The sequence below is a fragment of the Xyrauchen texanus genome, chromosome 45, assembly GCF_025860055.1.
Source record: "Xyrauchen texanus isolate HMW12.3.18 chromosome 45, RBS_HiC_50CHRs, whole genome shotgun sequence".
Lineage (NCBI taxonomy): Eukaryota > Metazoa > Chordata > Actinopteri > Cypriniformes > Catostomidae > Xyrauchen > Xyrauchen texanus.
In genome coordinates this window covers 10,085,395-10,102,152 of record NC_068320.1, presented here as the reverse complement: position 1 = coordinate 10,102,152, position 16,758 = coordinate 10,085,395, and the positions used below count along the sequence as shown (strand labels likewise).

General features: G+C 37.9%; 1 protein-coding gene across 3 annotated transcripts in view; it reads left to right on the top strand.

Annotated features, from left to right (window-relative positions):
* The window catches only part of LOC127637683 (synaptotagmin-1-like), a 278,056-nt gene that overhangs the window by 158,223 nt on the left and 103,075 nt on the right, over positions 1-16,758 (top strand). Inside the window, exon 1 of one of the 3 annotated variants that reach the window (XM_052118891.1) lies at positions 5,590-5,777. The exons of the other annotated variants lie outside the window; for them this stretch is intronic. The gene's annotated coding sequence lies outside the window, so the exon portion shown is untranslated. Of the gene's footprint in view, positions 1-5,589; positions 5,778-16,758 lie in introns of those variants that run through there. 3 annotated transcript variants of the gene reach the window in all.

Sequence of the window (16,758 nt, the reverse complement as noted above, 5' to 3'; positions counted from 1 at the left end):
CTGGTTGCCAACTCTCATTGGCCTTTTTTCATAGTCCAGAGGTGAATATCGGCGCTCAAGAGAGACCCCTAGTGTCGCTTCTCTGACACAACGTGGAGAGAGCGGCAGAAGGGGAACTGAGCCTTTATGACAGATAAGTTACTCAAGAACTATCTGACCTAAGATCACAGATTGGGATGTTTTTTGTGAGATGGACACCTTCTCATTATTTAAGTCTGGTCCAAAGGTCATTATTTGTGTTAATTTAGAGCTGTCATCCCAAAGAGGGCAGTATTATCCACTAACTGAATTGTAATTCAGCAGCCAAACTAGCAGTGCAGTAAATTAACCATCATGGTTCTGACCAGCTAGTGATAGGTGAGATTTGATAATGTTCCTGTATTGTTTTATTTGTTGAACAATCCATCATTTTCAGCACTGAATATCTATGGATGCTGTGCAAGGTGTGTGTGTGTGTGTGTGTGTGTGTGTGTGTGTGTGTGTGTGTGTGTGTGTGTGTGTGTGTGTGTGTGTGTGTGTGTGTGTGTGTGTGTGTGTGTGTGTGTGTGTGTGTGTGTGAGCGTGTATTTATCACTTTGTGGGGACCAAATGTCCCCATAAGGATAGTAAAACCTGAAATTTTTGACCTTGTGGGGACATTTTGTCGGTCCCCATGAGGAAAACAGCTTATAAATCATACTAAATTATGTTTTTTGAAAATGTAAAAATGCAGAAAGTTTTCTGTGAGGGTTAGGTTTAGGGGTAGGGTTAGGTTTAGGGGATAGAATATAAAGTTTGTTCAGTATAAAAACCATTATGTCTATGGAAAGTCCCCATAAAACATGGAAACACAACAAGTGTGTGTGTGTGTGTATGTGTGTGTGTGTGTGTGTGTGTGTGTGTGTGTGTGTGTGTGTGTGTGTGTGTGTGTGTGTGTGTGTGTGTGTGTGTGCATTTTGAGGTGACATGGGAATGCACATGTATATAGTATGCTGTGAGCTGGAGAGATACTGTGGGATAATGATGGCTTTGGTGAAACACAGAGTAAGAAATGTGAAAAATCCTGAATCATCCCCCCACATTTCATCAATAAGCTTACATTTATATGGCAAGCAAGCATACACACCGATCGTTGTCAGCATTATCACCTCTCTTTCTGCATCGGTTGGCCAACTACATTTTTTCATCTACTTACACTGCAAGACACAAAGTCACACAACACCACAAACAATTCAATACACGTCAGTTTAAATAAAAAGACAGCAAGAGACACGTCCCCTTCAAAATGTTTGATGTTTAGAGCAGACGGCTTAACAAGAGTAATCATGAAGCTTTGACTCTGTTTGCACTGGGTTTGATTTCCTGCCTGACTGCCTGTGTAAGCAGACACACTTCCTGTCCATCAATATCATCCTATAAACTTCCTCATACACACTTACAGTTTGTATGTTTGGAGATGCTATCCCAAAAGAATTCTATGTTAGCAGCTGATTGTACTTTATATTAACATACTAAGTCCTGGATTATCATTGTTTTCCTTAAAAGCATAGTTCATCCAAAAATGAAGATTCTGCCATAATTTACTGACCCACATTTGTCTCAAATCTGTTTGACTACCAGTTCATACATGAGTGACGGATGAACTGGTAGAATGCTCAAGTGGACTAATTACTTTATACATTCTTTGTTTGGCATCAGAAAACATCGCTGATCTTAACAGCCGGTTCAAACAGTAATGGCTTTAAACTTTTTTAAACCCAGTACTGTTGTGATTGTGATTTAAATGTTTGTTACAGTAAGATCCAAGGAAAATCCAAGGATTATTTGCAAAAAAAAGTTTTAGCGCATCAAAATAAAGCTGATGGAAATGCACATTATCGCTAAAATGTCACAAATGTCGACATAATATTTTTCCATTTAACTCAAGCGCATAATCTCTATGTCGATACATCAAATTTTGCGAAAAAATTGTTTGGATACATTTTTGTCGATAAAATGGGCATTAACGCAAAAACGTTTGTGTCACATGACAGAGTTTGCCCCAATCGTTAGCCTGTGTTAATCATGACAATAAAATATATATATATATATATATATAGACCTATATATTCCTTTTATTTACCCAAACTTAAATTAGCCGTACCCTGTTCTGTAGATGAATAAAGTCGGCTGAATGATACTCTCACAATGTTCTACACTTTTATCAGAAATGGAAGTGGAGCGCAGTTCTAGCGGGAATACCAGCAGATGTACATCATCACATCATTAGCTGGGTAACTCCTAGCCAATCGCACGTAAGCCATTGCTTTATAAGTCTGCTCACAATCTATCACATTGCTGTTTCAGTGTGCTAACACAGCAACCTCCACCACCCCACCACCACCACCAGTTGAGCCCTGTCCCGCAGGGGGGTAGGCTCCTCGCCCCTGGCTCCTATCTCCTGCAGGACATGACGGTTCAGGGTACAACTCCCTCGGACTGCCGGACGGGGCCTACGCCAAAGAGAGAGACATCACCTCCCGTTTTACATCTATCAAATAAATGGCATCTCAAACTTCACTCAAGCCTGCGTGTCTTCCCGATAGAACTAATGTTTAAATATTTTAAATCTAACCCTCTTTACCTCAAATCACATTTACTGCTTCTTCAGAAAATGCCAATTTGCATTATGAAGCTAAAATAAATTTGAGATGACAATCAAGTTCAGTTGGTCGTTAAAAGTTGCTGGAGAAATATGCGGGACGTAATGCAGTTGAGATGGCGATGCTTTAGATTAGATGAAAGATTAGATGCCCATCAGAAGGGGCACCTGTTCCTTTTGGATCGCAATTCCTCCTCTTCTGATTGCTTTTATTTGTGAAATTAAAATGACAGTAAGCTGACTAATTTCAAAGAATTTTCTCAATACTCTCCCCATTTTTCCAAAACTTCGGAGGAGGAAAAATAGGGACATCTGAGAGGCGAATTAGCGATAAAAACAATCAAGGCAGATTTCTTTTGCACTAAACCAAATCTTATGCGACAAAGTGTTATTTTAGGCATGACGTCATCACGCACACCATTTTTATCGATAAAAGGCCATTTGAAAGGAAACGGGCAAAAGATGATTAATTGTCACTTTTAGGGCTTTCACGATTAATTGTCAAACAAATTGCCATATTTCTTAAGGTGCATGTTTGTTTTATACACCTTTATATATATATATATATATATATATATAAATTATTTTATATGCATATTATGAATCAATTAACTTATGCCATGTTAAACTGGTTTGTCTCCCTTTCTACTGCAGAACATAAACAAACATGCTTGGATGGAGATATGATGCGATTAAATACATTCAGTGCAACGCTTAAAATGCCATAAAAGTAGCATAATGATAATCAATCATAATGGCCATATGATCAGTTTTGTATGAGGAACAACCCAACAAATCATGTAAATACATCATATCTCATAATATCAAAATGTTTTTGTGTTCCGCAGAAGAAAGTCATATGAGTGTGAGACATTATATGGGTGAGTAAATTACGAGAGAATGATCATTTTTTGGTGAACTATTCCTTAAAGCTGGTATAGGTGAAAACATAAAGGTTTTACATAAAAAAAATACACACATCACTTTCAATTGCAGTGCTGTAGAACAGGTTGTGGGATAATATTTAAGGTGTTGCGAGTGTGCACATGAAATAAAACCTGACTTTTATATCTGTGTGCTCAGAAGCTGTCTGAGTGGATGTCATTAATGGCCAACAGCTTATTCTACTGCTGAGAGGCTTTTGCTAATGTAAACTGTCATGTAAACTAATGTTGCTGCCTGAAGCACACGTGCACAATGGAAAAAATGAACCTTCACAGTGTGAGAGCGGTATAAGACGGTGTGAAAAAGAGAAAGAAAGAAAGAGAACAAGGTCAAGAGAAAGAGAAAGATAGAGATTGATACCACGGCAAAAGAACAATCCTGATATCCTATGCAGAGTGATCTGAAGTGTGTAGGGTGAGCAAAGACAGACGTGCATTCAACCCGGAGTAAGTCCACCCCCTCTTTCTTTTCCACGTCTGCAGACTGAAGCAGCAATGAGTCTTCCTCGCTGAAGGGCATGACCTTGAAGAGAATTCAACCATTCTAATTCTTACCTCTCCACATGGAGACGCCAAATAAGCAGATACCCAAAGCACCACCTAAGAATCAAGCCAAAAAATATACAGTACACTTCAGTTGATTTAGAAAATAACTATGTTTAAAAACATTATTAGCATTAATATTATACTAAATTGGTTTGTCAGCAAGCTGTGCTCAAGCTGCGTTTATTATAGTGTCTTTTTGTAGTCCCTTTAGGCCACTGTTCCGCCCCCCTCCACTCCCGGGCCAAGCATCTGGACCAGGGGAGGTGCCTGGCAGCTGCCTTAGGCTCACATTGCATTTGCATATAATTTGGGAATGCCCTTGACAGACTACTTAAGGGGATGTGGGCTAAATCTACACTACAGAGAGAGAGAGAGAGAGAGAGAGAGACAGAAAAAGACCAAGAAATGGTGGCAGCCTAAGGAGGCGTTCACACACGACAAAAACATATAGATGAAGTGCAATGGAATTAAGTGTTTTAACAGATTAACTTTCATACAGGGTTGCTAATATAAACACTCAATATGCTTGTCCATATGTAAATATGCTGAGCTCGGTCCCCAGGTTAATTTGATAGGTCCATTGTTTTTAACCTGACATTGATAAGCTGTGCCACATGTCAAAAATTGAACTATTATTTACGTGACACTATCTTAACAATTTAGTGCTTATGGCCCAAGGTGCTAAAAAACAGCACGACATGTGCCATAATGGCCAAAGATGTCTGTCTGGTGTATGTTTACATTTCTATAGTGTTTACATGCACTATTTCGTAATTGTTGAACTGTACATATGCGTTATACGGATGCTTTTGGAGCATCTCACTGGTTTTATGCATCATAAATTGTACGCCAAACTTTGAAAATCGCTGCATTCTGTTGTGCTTCATCCAGGTGTCAAGAATGTGTCCTGTGTTCCCAGCCGCACTGCTTGTGAGGTTTGATGAGCTGCGCTGACAGCCCCCTGCTGATGTGGCTCATAAAAAGACAATGTTACATGTACTTCAAGTATAGACTTCATCTACTGTATCTATCCATCCATCCATCCATACTGTAAAATATAAGGGGGAGGGGCTGGGAAAACCATGTGGGAATGTTTGTTCATTAGTTACGTGAAAATGGCACGTGTGCTCATTCCTGTTTGTGAAAGACAAAAGCAGAGGAATAGCTTGTTTGTGGATTAAAGAGAAAAGGCTGAATGTATGTACGAGAGAGTGCATGTGTCAGATGAATGAGTGAGAGCCTGGAGAGAGAGAAAGAATCAGTGAGTGTGTGCATGTGTGACTGGAGAGAATGAGTGTGTGTGTGTGTGTGTGTGTGTGTGTGTGTGTGTGTGTGTGTGTGTGTGTGTGTGTGTGTGTGTGTGTGTGTGTGTGTGTGTGTGTGTGTGAAAGAGAAAGAAAGAGATGGAAAAGGGAGGGTGTTAGGGGTAGGTGGGCGGGAAGACGAGTAGGACCAAGGCTGAGAGAGAGAGAAAGGGAGAGATTCAGTGCTGCATGTCAGAGCCGTGGATCTGTGTGTAAGAGAGAGAGGGAACGTGTGCATAAGGGCATCCGTATTTCTACAGGACAAACGGCGGTATTTTCACTTTATTCTATTTCAGCTTCCGCCTCCAACTCTCCCCGTCGTCCAGCTCTGAACTAAATCCAGAAGTGACTACAGACCGCCAGGTAGGGGCAAATGACTTTCACTGTACTGAGAACAGTGCTTCCCTCTGTGTGTGTGTGTGTGTGTGTGTGTGTGTGTGTGTGTGTGTGTGTGTGTGTGTGTGTGTGTGTGTGTGTGTGTGTGTGTGTGTGTGAGTGTTACTTACCTGTGACCTCTCGAGCCAACTCTACTGAACTGTTCAAGGAGATTCTACTTCAAATGAAGCTGCTTTATGTTTCCAAGCCTTCAAATGGACTAGATATGATATCTGAACCTGCTCAAATGTTGATAATGCTACACTGCTTGCGTTTGCCTATGTGCTTCTATATATGTCTTTTGTGTGGGTGTGTGCTCAACCATGTGTGTGCTTAGTAATGGCAAGGGTTTTTTTTTTCATTGAGTGAAAATAGTCCATAATAGCACTCACTGGTGTGAGCATAAGCAGCACTGCCTCCGCTGCCTCGTGACTGACTGATTCTGAGAGGAATAACTTCAGTCACCAACTGTCATCTACTGCCATGTCACCCATTCTGACACCAGCGAAGGGCAGGTCATCTCCAAACATGAATCTTTTCTGATCTTCTGCCTATTTTATGTCTCGCAACCCTGCTTATTTGCCCTCACTCTCTAGCTCCTGCTTTTCTCCTCTACACTTCAGCTTGAAGGGAGGGCGAGTGTGTTTTTAACCTTTCTAGACACGGACATCTCCAGATATGTTTGACTGTTGTTTACACACTGCATTTGTGTGGACAGAGTCTTGACCATCTCCAAATTGAAGATTAGACACGGTGCAGGCAGAAAAACAGGGATTCTGTCATTATGGTGGAGAAATTGTGTTTATGGGCTTAGTGATGGTACTCTCACCCCTCCCCCCATATGCCCACTCACACACACATGCTCACTTCTCTTACCTCATTCTGACTGATGATCTTCCTAGTGAAGGACGCAAGAAGCATACTTGTTAGTTAGCAGTCCCTGACATACCACACCTAATTTATGGATCTCTTCTGGTTTCACCATTTCAGCCCTTTTGTTCAAGTTAACCTGCTTCTTCATTAGCTTGTGATCTATAGAGGGAACAAAGGAGGCTGTTGGATTGTTAACAGCACAGTTGTTCCTTCATTTCGAAACATGAAAGAAGGGAAGATTGGTTTAATGCTGAACTTCAAACAACTTCTCTCCATTTGATTCAATTGTCTTGCCTGCCATGATCCTCAAAAACCAATTCTTGCCATCCAGCCCCAACCCCTTTTTAAAAAAAACACATTTCTATTTAATCAAAGCCAACTTCACTCTGATTTCAGTTCCTTTTCTATTATTCTTTACTTTCAAGGGAGGTCAAGGTGGTACAGAATGAACAATGAACTGAGATTTTATTTGTTTGAAATTCTCCTTCAAAGCTAATATTGAGGTACATTCATTTCTTTATGGCTGTTGGTTTTTAATAACTCAGATTTTCTCAGTAGGTTTGAACACCTTGGTCTGAGTTTAAACTGCCTCCCCTCCCTTATTTGGTCCAGTACCAGGGAGACTGCTTTGAATTGGTCCATTGTCAATGAGCTTAGGAATAAACAACCTGTGTGTGTATGTGTGTGTGTGTGTATGAGTGAGTGTGTATCCAGCTGTGGCGCCAGTTTTCACACAGCATCAATAGTTAATGAGTGGAGCTGGCAAAAGCTCTATTGATATGGCTGTTTTTGTTTTCCTAACAGACATTTAGTTATAATCGCTCACATGAACATCCATCCACCATTGAATTAGCCTAGGTAATTCATAGTAAAAAAGTGGAGCAAAACATGTTGAACACAGGACCATAAATAGCATAGACACTGTAGAGGACTAGAGATTGACTAAAATGGGTTTTTGCAATACAGTCTCATGAGAATTCGTAAGAATAGTCTGAGATGGTGAATTTGTAAGAAATCGAATTACTTTGTCACTCCATTAATTCTCATTCAAATGCATCCAAACGAGGAAGACTGGAAACTCAAGCGCAAGTGAAGACATTTCCTACTCTGTTGTGTACAAGAACTCAAGTTTGGCTAACTCTGACCAGTGAATCTGTATGAGGAGAGGAATGGTGTAATCACCCCTTAAAGGCTAATTTATACAGTACTAACCGGGCGAACAGGCTTTGCTTAGTTCTCCTTCAAATGATTACGAAATGCGGTGACGTTTTTGTTCTGCCAATGTGTTAGTTTGGTGATATTTCTCCTGTTCACGCACATCTCTTGACCTAGGAGAACTCATCTGGTCAAAGAGTTATGATGATGGTTTGATGATTGGTTAAAACAAATCATAGGTGTGGTTTGGACGTGACATTTTTTTATTGACAAACACTCGTGCCAGCTGAGGAGTCGTTACCTAGGTAAATGTCATGAAATTTGATAACTTTGAATCCCGTCTTTCGAGACAGCTTACCTGATGTGTCGTCCACCAGAGATTTGAAAAACTTTCTGTGATGTAACCCTCAACGAACACATTTTTTAACGACGTTGCAAGGGTGTAGATTTGGGTTGAACATTGGGGGGGATTGCAGTGTGAAGAATTTCCATGTTTCCATTGATCATGTTATTAATATTGGGGGGTTGCTTATTTTCATTATTGTGGGGTCAACCCCCCCTCCATCCCCCCTGGAATCTATGCCCCTGCGCGTAGTATAAACACCGGCTTTGTTCACCTAGGGTGCTTTAGTTCGTCCAGGTGAAAAAAGTTTGGCTTCTTCCATAGTATATATCGGGCTTAAGTCGTACGTTTCCTCAAACGAAGTTGTACGATTTCACGTGAATTCTCATGAGTTTGGGTTGGTATTTTAAATGGATTATTCTTAAATGCTAGCATTTGGCCCCCTTACCCCCATCAACAGACCTTATTCAGAGTAGCATATTTGATTTTTGGCGGGAATAAAAACAAGACTGTGAGGGACAGACGTACAGTCTGCTCAATGGCATAACAATAAAAAGATGTATAAAGCTGCTAAATCACATCTTATTTTCGCAATTCATATTTTTTGTCTTCTTACATTTTTTGGAAAGATGTTTGTCATCAGCTAAATGGGCAGCACTAGTCTATAGAGCAGTACAAGCCATTGAAGAGGTTGAAGGAAGTCTATATCTTTCATATCTGTCCATTAATAAATATGACCCTACTCTGAGTAAACTCTATATGTGATCCTTGAGTAAACAGATAATTGACATTGAGCTGTGACATTTTGCTAAAACATTGTGATACCCCCCCACATGTATTTGTGAGGAAGAAAGACAGCAAACTAAAACCAAAGAAGGTGTAAACGACATGAGAGATTGCTCTCGATGGAATATGTGCAGTACAGTGAAAGGTGCTAATCTGAAGATTGTTATCCCCTTTTTGACCCCCCTTTTTTTGTTGGGGGGGGTTATTGTTGCTCCTTCACTCCTCACAGCTCGTGCACAGTGCCTTGTGATTGGCCATCTCGCTCACACTCCGCAGGGAAAAAAATGACGAGAGGAATTAAGGTCACATGATCATCGATGTGGGATTCTGCACTCACAGTCTCCTCTCTTTAATCTCCACTAGATTCACTCTTTCTGTCTCTCTTGTTGCAGATTTGGATTATCCATCGCCATCGGGTTTATCCTGCTGTCAAAAATTAGCTGTATGATTGTCTGCTTTAGTGTATATGCTTACTGAGCAGCTTTTTTGAGGCATAAATCCTAATATAAATAGATAAAAAACAAATAGAAGGGGAAAAATAGATATCTGCTCTGCAGCTGGCCATGTAGGAGCACAGACCTTCTATAAAAATGCATAAAACTGTACACTTTATCCATTTATCTGCATTATACAGCTGCAAATGCTGAAGAATGTTACCGTAATGTTAGTGTTACAGGAATTAATCTATTTATAGCTAATGTAGTAGTTTATCGATTGGCTAAAAGCTCCACTAATCCGGCCTCTCTTTAGAGATGTTCACAAAGGACTTGTTTAAATACAGCAAGACGGAGTGCAACTAAACGCTAAAGAAATGTGTTTGATTTATAATGTGAGTTTTGGAACCAATCCTAAAGGACCCTAATAACAGTCATCTAATAATTAGACAAGTTGCTGGGCGCGTTTTGAGCTGTTTTAACTTGGAAACGGGCTGTTCAGACCGAATGCGTTCTTGTGCGATCTTGTGCTTAAAAAAAATAAAAAAAAATATATATATATATATATATATATATATATATATATTTTTTTTTTTTATTATTATTTTTTAACGTAGACGTATATAACGCAGGTGTCTCGAGACGCGTGTTTAGAAGTTGACATAGACGCTAAAAAAAAAAAAAAAAAAAAGCAGCTGGACGCGGCTAAAGACGCATGTTTAATTAGCAAAAAAGCTCGACGACAGCACGGGCGTGGGAATGCCCCCCTCTCAGAATCGCCAATATTGTTTAAGGTAGGCCTACAAAGCCGTCACTATGTGGTACCCTTGTTTTGGGTACATATGTTTACCCTTAAGGAGAAAAAATAGGTCTTTTTTTCCTGAGAGGGCTTGAGCAGTCTTAAAAACGTAACGTTCATGTCACGTAACGTAACCGCATGTGCACAGAGCGCAATTATTACAAAACAGCGCACGTGAAACATAAAAACACGTCCTGTGTGAGCTGGAAACTCTTGCCAGCTCTCAGTAACGAGCCTCGCAGCCGTTTTCCACACTCTTAAACAAGACACGCAAGTTTTCAGCACCTCTCCTGTTTGGACAGTGCCTCTTGCCTCGGCCGTGTTAGGTCGATGTGACTTTCAGCACCGGACAGCGACGGGCTCTGAGACTTTGAATGAGCGGGCTGCTTTCAGTACCGCTGCTCTCTAAACAGAGACAATCATGTCAAATGCCTTTTAGTAAGTGTCTCAAATATAAGTTCCGCTCTTACCTTACACTGAGACAGTTCATATTGATCCACGTATCTCTGATGTTATTTCATGCTACTGTATATACCGGTGTTCTGGAGGATTAAAGAGGACACTCTTCTGTAAAAGCAAATGTTTGATAATGCTAGAATGTTATAATATAATAATAATAATAATAATAATAATAGTTATAATAGTAAGATTGTTAGGCTATCAGTAGTAGTAGTAGTAAGAATTGTATTAGGCTATTATTATTAATATCATTAATAGTAGTAGTAGTAATAATAATAATAGTTATAATAGTAAAAATTGTTTTTATTATTATTAGGCTATTAGTAGTAGTAGTAGTAGTAATAATAATAGTTATAATAGTGAGAATTATTTTTATTATTAGTGGGCTATTAGTAGTAGTAGTAGTAGTAATAATAGTTATAATAGTAAGAATTATTTGTATTATTATTAGGCTATTAGTAGTAGTAGTAGTAGTAGTAGTAGTAATAATAGTTATAATAGTAAGTATTATTTTTATTATTATTAGGCTATTAGTAGTAGTAGTAGTAGTAATAATAGTTCTAACAGTAAAAAATATTTTTATTATAATTAGGCTATTAGTAGTAGTAGTAGTAGTAGTAATAATAATAGTTATAATATTAAGAATTATTTTTATTATTATTAGGCTATTAGTATTAGTATTATCATTAGTAGTAGTAGTAGTAAGAATAATTTTATTAAGCTAGTATTAATATTATTATTATCATTAGTAGTAGTTGTAGTGAGAATAATAATAATAATTATTATTATTATTAGTATTATCATTTGTAGTAGTAAGAATAATTGTATTATTATAATCATTACCATTAGTATTGGTAGTAATAGTTGTAATAATCATAATTAGGCTAGTATTAATATTATTATTATCATTAGTAGTAGTTGTAGTAAGAATAAAAATAATAACAATTATTATTATCATCATTAGTAATAGTAGTAAGAATAATTTCATTATTATTACTATTATTATTATTACATTAAAAAAAATAATAATACAAAGTTGACTGTGTCAAATTTATTTTACTGGCAAATTTAAATGCAAGTATCGTAAAGTGTTAACCAGAGCTCTGATCTGTCAGGTTTAGTCAGTTGTGTGAGCTATAATGTCCTTTACATCTTTGTGATTGGTATGCTATTGTAAACAAGAGGGCTTTGAAGCATTGATTACACAGTGACATAAATGTTGACTCATACAGACTAATATATATAGACTCAAGTGCTTTGCAGTTGAACGGGACATAAAATCGTTGTGTCGCCCAAGTTGTGCATGTATGTTTAGCAGGTCAACAAAATAGTGTCAGTCTTGCATACACTAATATGATCATTTTATGTTGTGCATCTTATCTCGAATCGGCCAGAACTGCTCGGTTTGATCAATACACTTTACATGAACAGCCATGGAATGAAAAATAAAGGAAGGTAGCGTAGGACAAAAGCTGATTCAAATCTGACCTTTCAAGACTGTATATTGTCTCTAACCCCTCAAAATTTGGACTTTTAGTAGGTGATTCATTTTTCTGGCCTGTGCATTTAAACACTAAGCCAGTAGACATAACATGTGAAGATGCACGTCCACAGTCTTCCACACGTGCACATTCAGTTGCTGTCTGTCTGTGAATCAACCCACCCTCATTCTCTCTTGATTCAACCCACTGATGTCTACTGATAATAATCACAGGTCAAAAGCTGTTTGGTTGTGCTGTTGTTGTAGATAGATAGCTGGACAATAATCCTGTCCTGTCTCTAAGTCCAACTCTTGTGAGCCTGTCACCTAATCGGCATGGTGTTGCCGACCATGGTCATTTACATGTGTACATTAGCATAATTGAATAGGCATGACTTAAGTGCATTTTAGCAGGCTATTAATAGCATGGCCCCTGCACTGTCAAATAAATTTGCCTCTCTGTTTGCTCTCCTCCATACGGCTGTGAAGAGAAGGCAACCATCCGTTTGCGCACTCTCTCCATTACTCTCCTCTACTTCCATGTTCCTTCCCTTTATCCACTATCGGCAAGCAGAATAAAGTTAAGGGTCAGTTTTCTCTCCCCTGAGGGAGTATAATTCAGTGTATGTTGTCCATAATCCACCAGATCATTCTGACCCCACTTACTCAAGGTGCTCTACAAGACCTACATGCAGGGCAGATTTAGCACTAGACAAAGGTAGGCAACCGCCTAGGGCCCCCAGAAGCCAAGGGCTCCCTAAAATACAAATTAAATATATATATTTTATTATTATTATTATTATTATTATTATTATTATTATTATTATGAAAGGAATAGTTAACCCAAAAATGAAAATTCTCCCATCATTTATTAACTCTCATGCATTCCCAGATTTGTATGACTTTCTTTCTTCTACTGAACACAAACAAAGATTTTTAGAAGAATATCTCAGCTCTGTAGGTCCATACAATGCAAGTGAATGGCAGTCAGAGCTTAGAAGGTTCAAAAAGCATACAAAGGCAGCCTAAAAGTAATCTATACGACTCTGGTTGTTAAACTAATATCTTCAGAAGCGATATGATAGGTGTGGGTGAGAAACAGATCAATACATAAGTCATTTTTTACTATAAATTATCCTCCATGCCCAGTAGGTAATTATATGCACAATGAATGCGAACCGCCAAAAACAAAAGGCGAGTGAGAATGGAGATTTATGGTAAAAAAAATGACTTTTGAATTGCTTCAATACCATTGATCTGTTTCATATCACTTCTGAAGATATGCCATTTATTTGCTTTTTGGACTTTTAAATCACTGGCCACCATTAATTGCATTTTATGGACCAACAGAGCAAAAATATTTTTCTAAATATCTAAAATTGTGTTTGGCAGAAGAAAGAAAGTCATAAACATTTGGGATGGTATAAGGGTGAGTAACTAAATAAAGTGTGCTTAAATTTTTAATATCGCTGTTGTAGCAATGATTTGATTAATATCGCTGTTATTTTCAGCACCGTCAAAAAGTTCATGGGGATCCTGCAGTGGTGGCGCAACCAATGCATCTAACAGATGAGACCGAAAGTGATAGTGAAGAACAGAGATAAAGAGAGAAGTGTTGGGAGGCGTTAATTTATTTATTTTTCTTTGGCTCCAGCTGTTGTCTTTTGCAATGGAGCGTGTAAACAGGGCACTGACTGACTCTGTGAGCACAGGGAGAACAGCTTGCTCTTTTTACTTCAAGTTCACAGCAAATGAAATCCCTTCAAGCAACCATTATATTTATTAATTCTTGTCTCAAACCAATCAGATGAGATTCCTAAAAAGTCTGCCTCCTACATCTACCTAAAATGTTCTATAACAATGGAACATAGTTTTCACATGACCTCATTAAACCGAATGTGAGTGACATCAAAGTCGCTTTGAAGGCAAGGCAGTCCACTCAGTGGCCATCTCTGGAACAGTCCCACGCAGCTACTTTCTATGAATACAAGCGGCATACATGTACAGCTCCTATCTACTTGAATGGAGAAATACCAAAAACTCCATAACAATTGGTCAGGATTACAATCAAAGAACATATTTCAAATCAGCAGAAAAATCTGACAACAATAGTATCATAAAATGTGCTTCTTATGTTCAGATCACACACAAAAAAAACATATATATATATATATATATATATATATATATATGAGATTAGCTTTTTTACCTGTAAGGCGGAAGTTACTTTTCTACACCCACCATAATGGGTGTTTCAATTTCTCCCATTCATTTTAACACAAGTGGTCTGTCTCGGGCTGGAAATGCAAGGTCAATTGGAGCTCATTACAATGTGGGATACAGTATCAAATACAGTATGCTCATTCATTTTGGCAAATGAAGGTCATCTGCATATTCTATTATGAAAACATTTGTATACTGTGCACAGTATAGTACATGACATATTCTCCAGCAGTAGTTTAAGTGGTTTGTTAGGGTGTTATTTTGAACATAGCCCAAGTTAGATTTATGAAGCTAGTTAGATTAATACTAATGTATTTTGGATACAAGTTAAACTGCCATATGTCTCCTGAATAATGTTGTGCTAAACATGGTTACTTAACACCTGCACCTGTTAATTAGACTTTTTTAAATAATATCATGTTATGCAAGACATGTTGTCATGTGTCAATAGGAGAGACATGTTGTCATGTGTCAAACTCCTGTCATAGGAGTGATTATACATAGTCAATAGTGTTATGTATTTTTATACAACATTATTTATGGTAAATGCATGATGCCTTTACATTTACCACCAGTGTTGGGTATGTTACTAACTAAAAGTAATCCACAACAAGTTACTAACTACTTCTTTACAAAACATAATCAGAGTGCTTTACTGATTACTTCATTTAAAAAATAATTACATTACTAATTACTTTACTTTTAAGTTGCTTTCTAAACCTCCACTCAAATTTCCACTCAAATTAAAAATAATGTTTTTTTTCTCCTTGTTCATAGTCGCACACCCTTCAGCTGTCAAACAGATTATTAACATATAAATTCACATTTTAATTGTATTACCCAAAAAGTATCCCAAGTAATATACTTAAAAGTAATTACTTTTACTGAAAATCAGTAACTGTAATCTGATTACAAGACTTTAAAATGTAATACACTACTTTATGTCCCTAAAAGTAATTAATTACAGTAACTAATTACTTTTTTATACAATTACACACAACACTGTTCACCACATAGACAAAAGATGGCCTTTGGACTATGAAGAAGGGAAACAAGTGAGGGATTGGTTTAATATATATCCAAGGTCACAAAGTATGCATCAACCTCGACCTGATAACATGATGGGTCACTGAGCTAAACCTCATTATTCTACACAGTTGAAGAGTCCATCCCAGCCTCTAAATGACAGTGATGACCTTCCGATCATAAGATCTCTAATCTCTGACACCCCTAAGTCTTATTTTCTAGCTTTGCATTTACAATGGCTCAGTTGCTGCATGTCAAATAAGTCGAGATTCTGCAGCCACTATGCCTTAATTAAAGGCAAAGGAGTGCTTTCTTAAGAGCCCAGTGATGGATTGAAATCTTAAGAGTCATGACTGCATCGATGAGGGGAAAGTAGCCATGCTTATCTCTAAATGTTCTCCTTTTTCTTCCTCCGTTCGCAAGCATGCTATTGCTTGCCTGCATTGACATGTTCGCTGGGGAGAAAGATTATGCGGGAGTGGAGAGTAATTACGGCTCTAAGCCAGTCATTTGTGAGGCCTTATCAGACAAATGATCATTGGAGTCTGGTGTGGATCACATTAAAAGACAAAGGCTGTAACATGTCCTAAATGCACATTTCCGTGACCCCTTTTTCCATCTTTTCTTTTGTTTAGCAAAGCCTTTTCTTTCATATCCTCCTCGATCAATGTTCTGAACGGAAATGTATGCATTTGTGGTATCATTGATGGATGGAGAGCTGTTTAGTTCTCCTTTTGCTTAGATGGACTGATACAGTAAATACAGGGTTGGGGAGTAACAGAATACATTCAAAATGTATTTTGATTACTGACGAGATTACTTTAACTTTTATTGTAATTAGTTTAATTTAATATTAAGTCTATCCATATAAATGATGCGATCCGAGAAGCTTTCTAACAGTGGTGAAACACTTTCTTATGATTTGTTTCATTCATACGAGCGCTTTCACACTGTTGTGAGTGAAAAGGTGGATATGACATCATTGAGGAACTTTCTCTTGGGAGCTTAATAGAGGCGCTACATCGTATTTCTACAGCTTAACAAAAAAACAGTTAGAAACGCTTTGACAGACGGAACATACATCCATTACATGCCTTGTCAATGTTTTTATGCAGTTTGGGTATTTTTACAAGAAATGCTAACCAATGCTGCCTTTAACAATGTATAGAAAGCTACAAATAATATATTTTCTGCCTCATTCTATGAACAGAATCCACATAGGATGTCGTTGTGTACACACTGTGGGGTTTTGAAGTTTGGAGCAGCAAAAATAGTTAACCTTGTGTATTTTGTCATGTGAACATTTAGCTTTATGCTAAGCTAAAATGCTATTTATTTCCTCTGTTACCAGATGTGATTATATTTTATAATGAATTCTACGAAGAAAATTC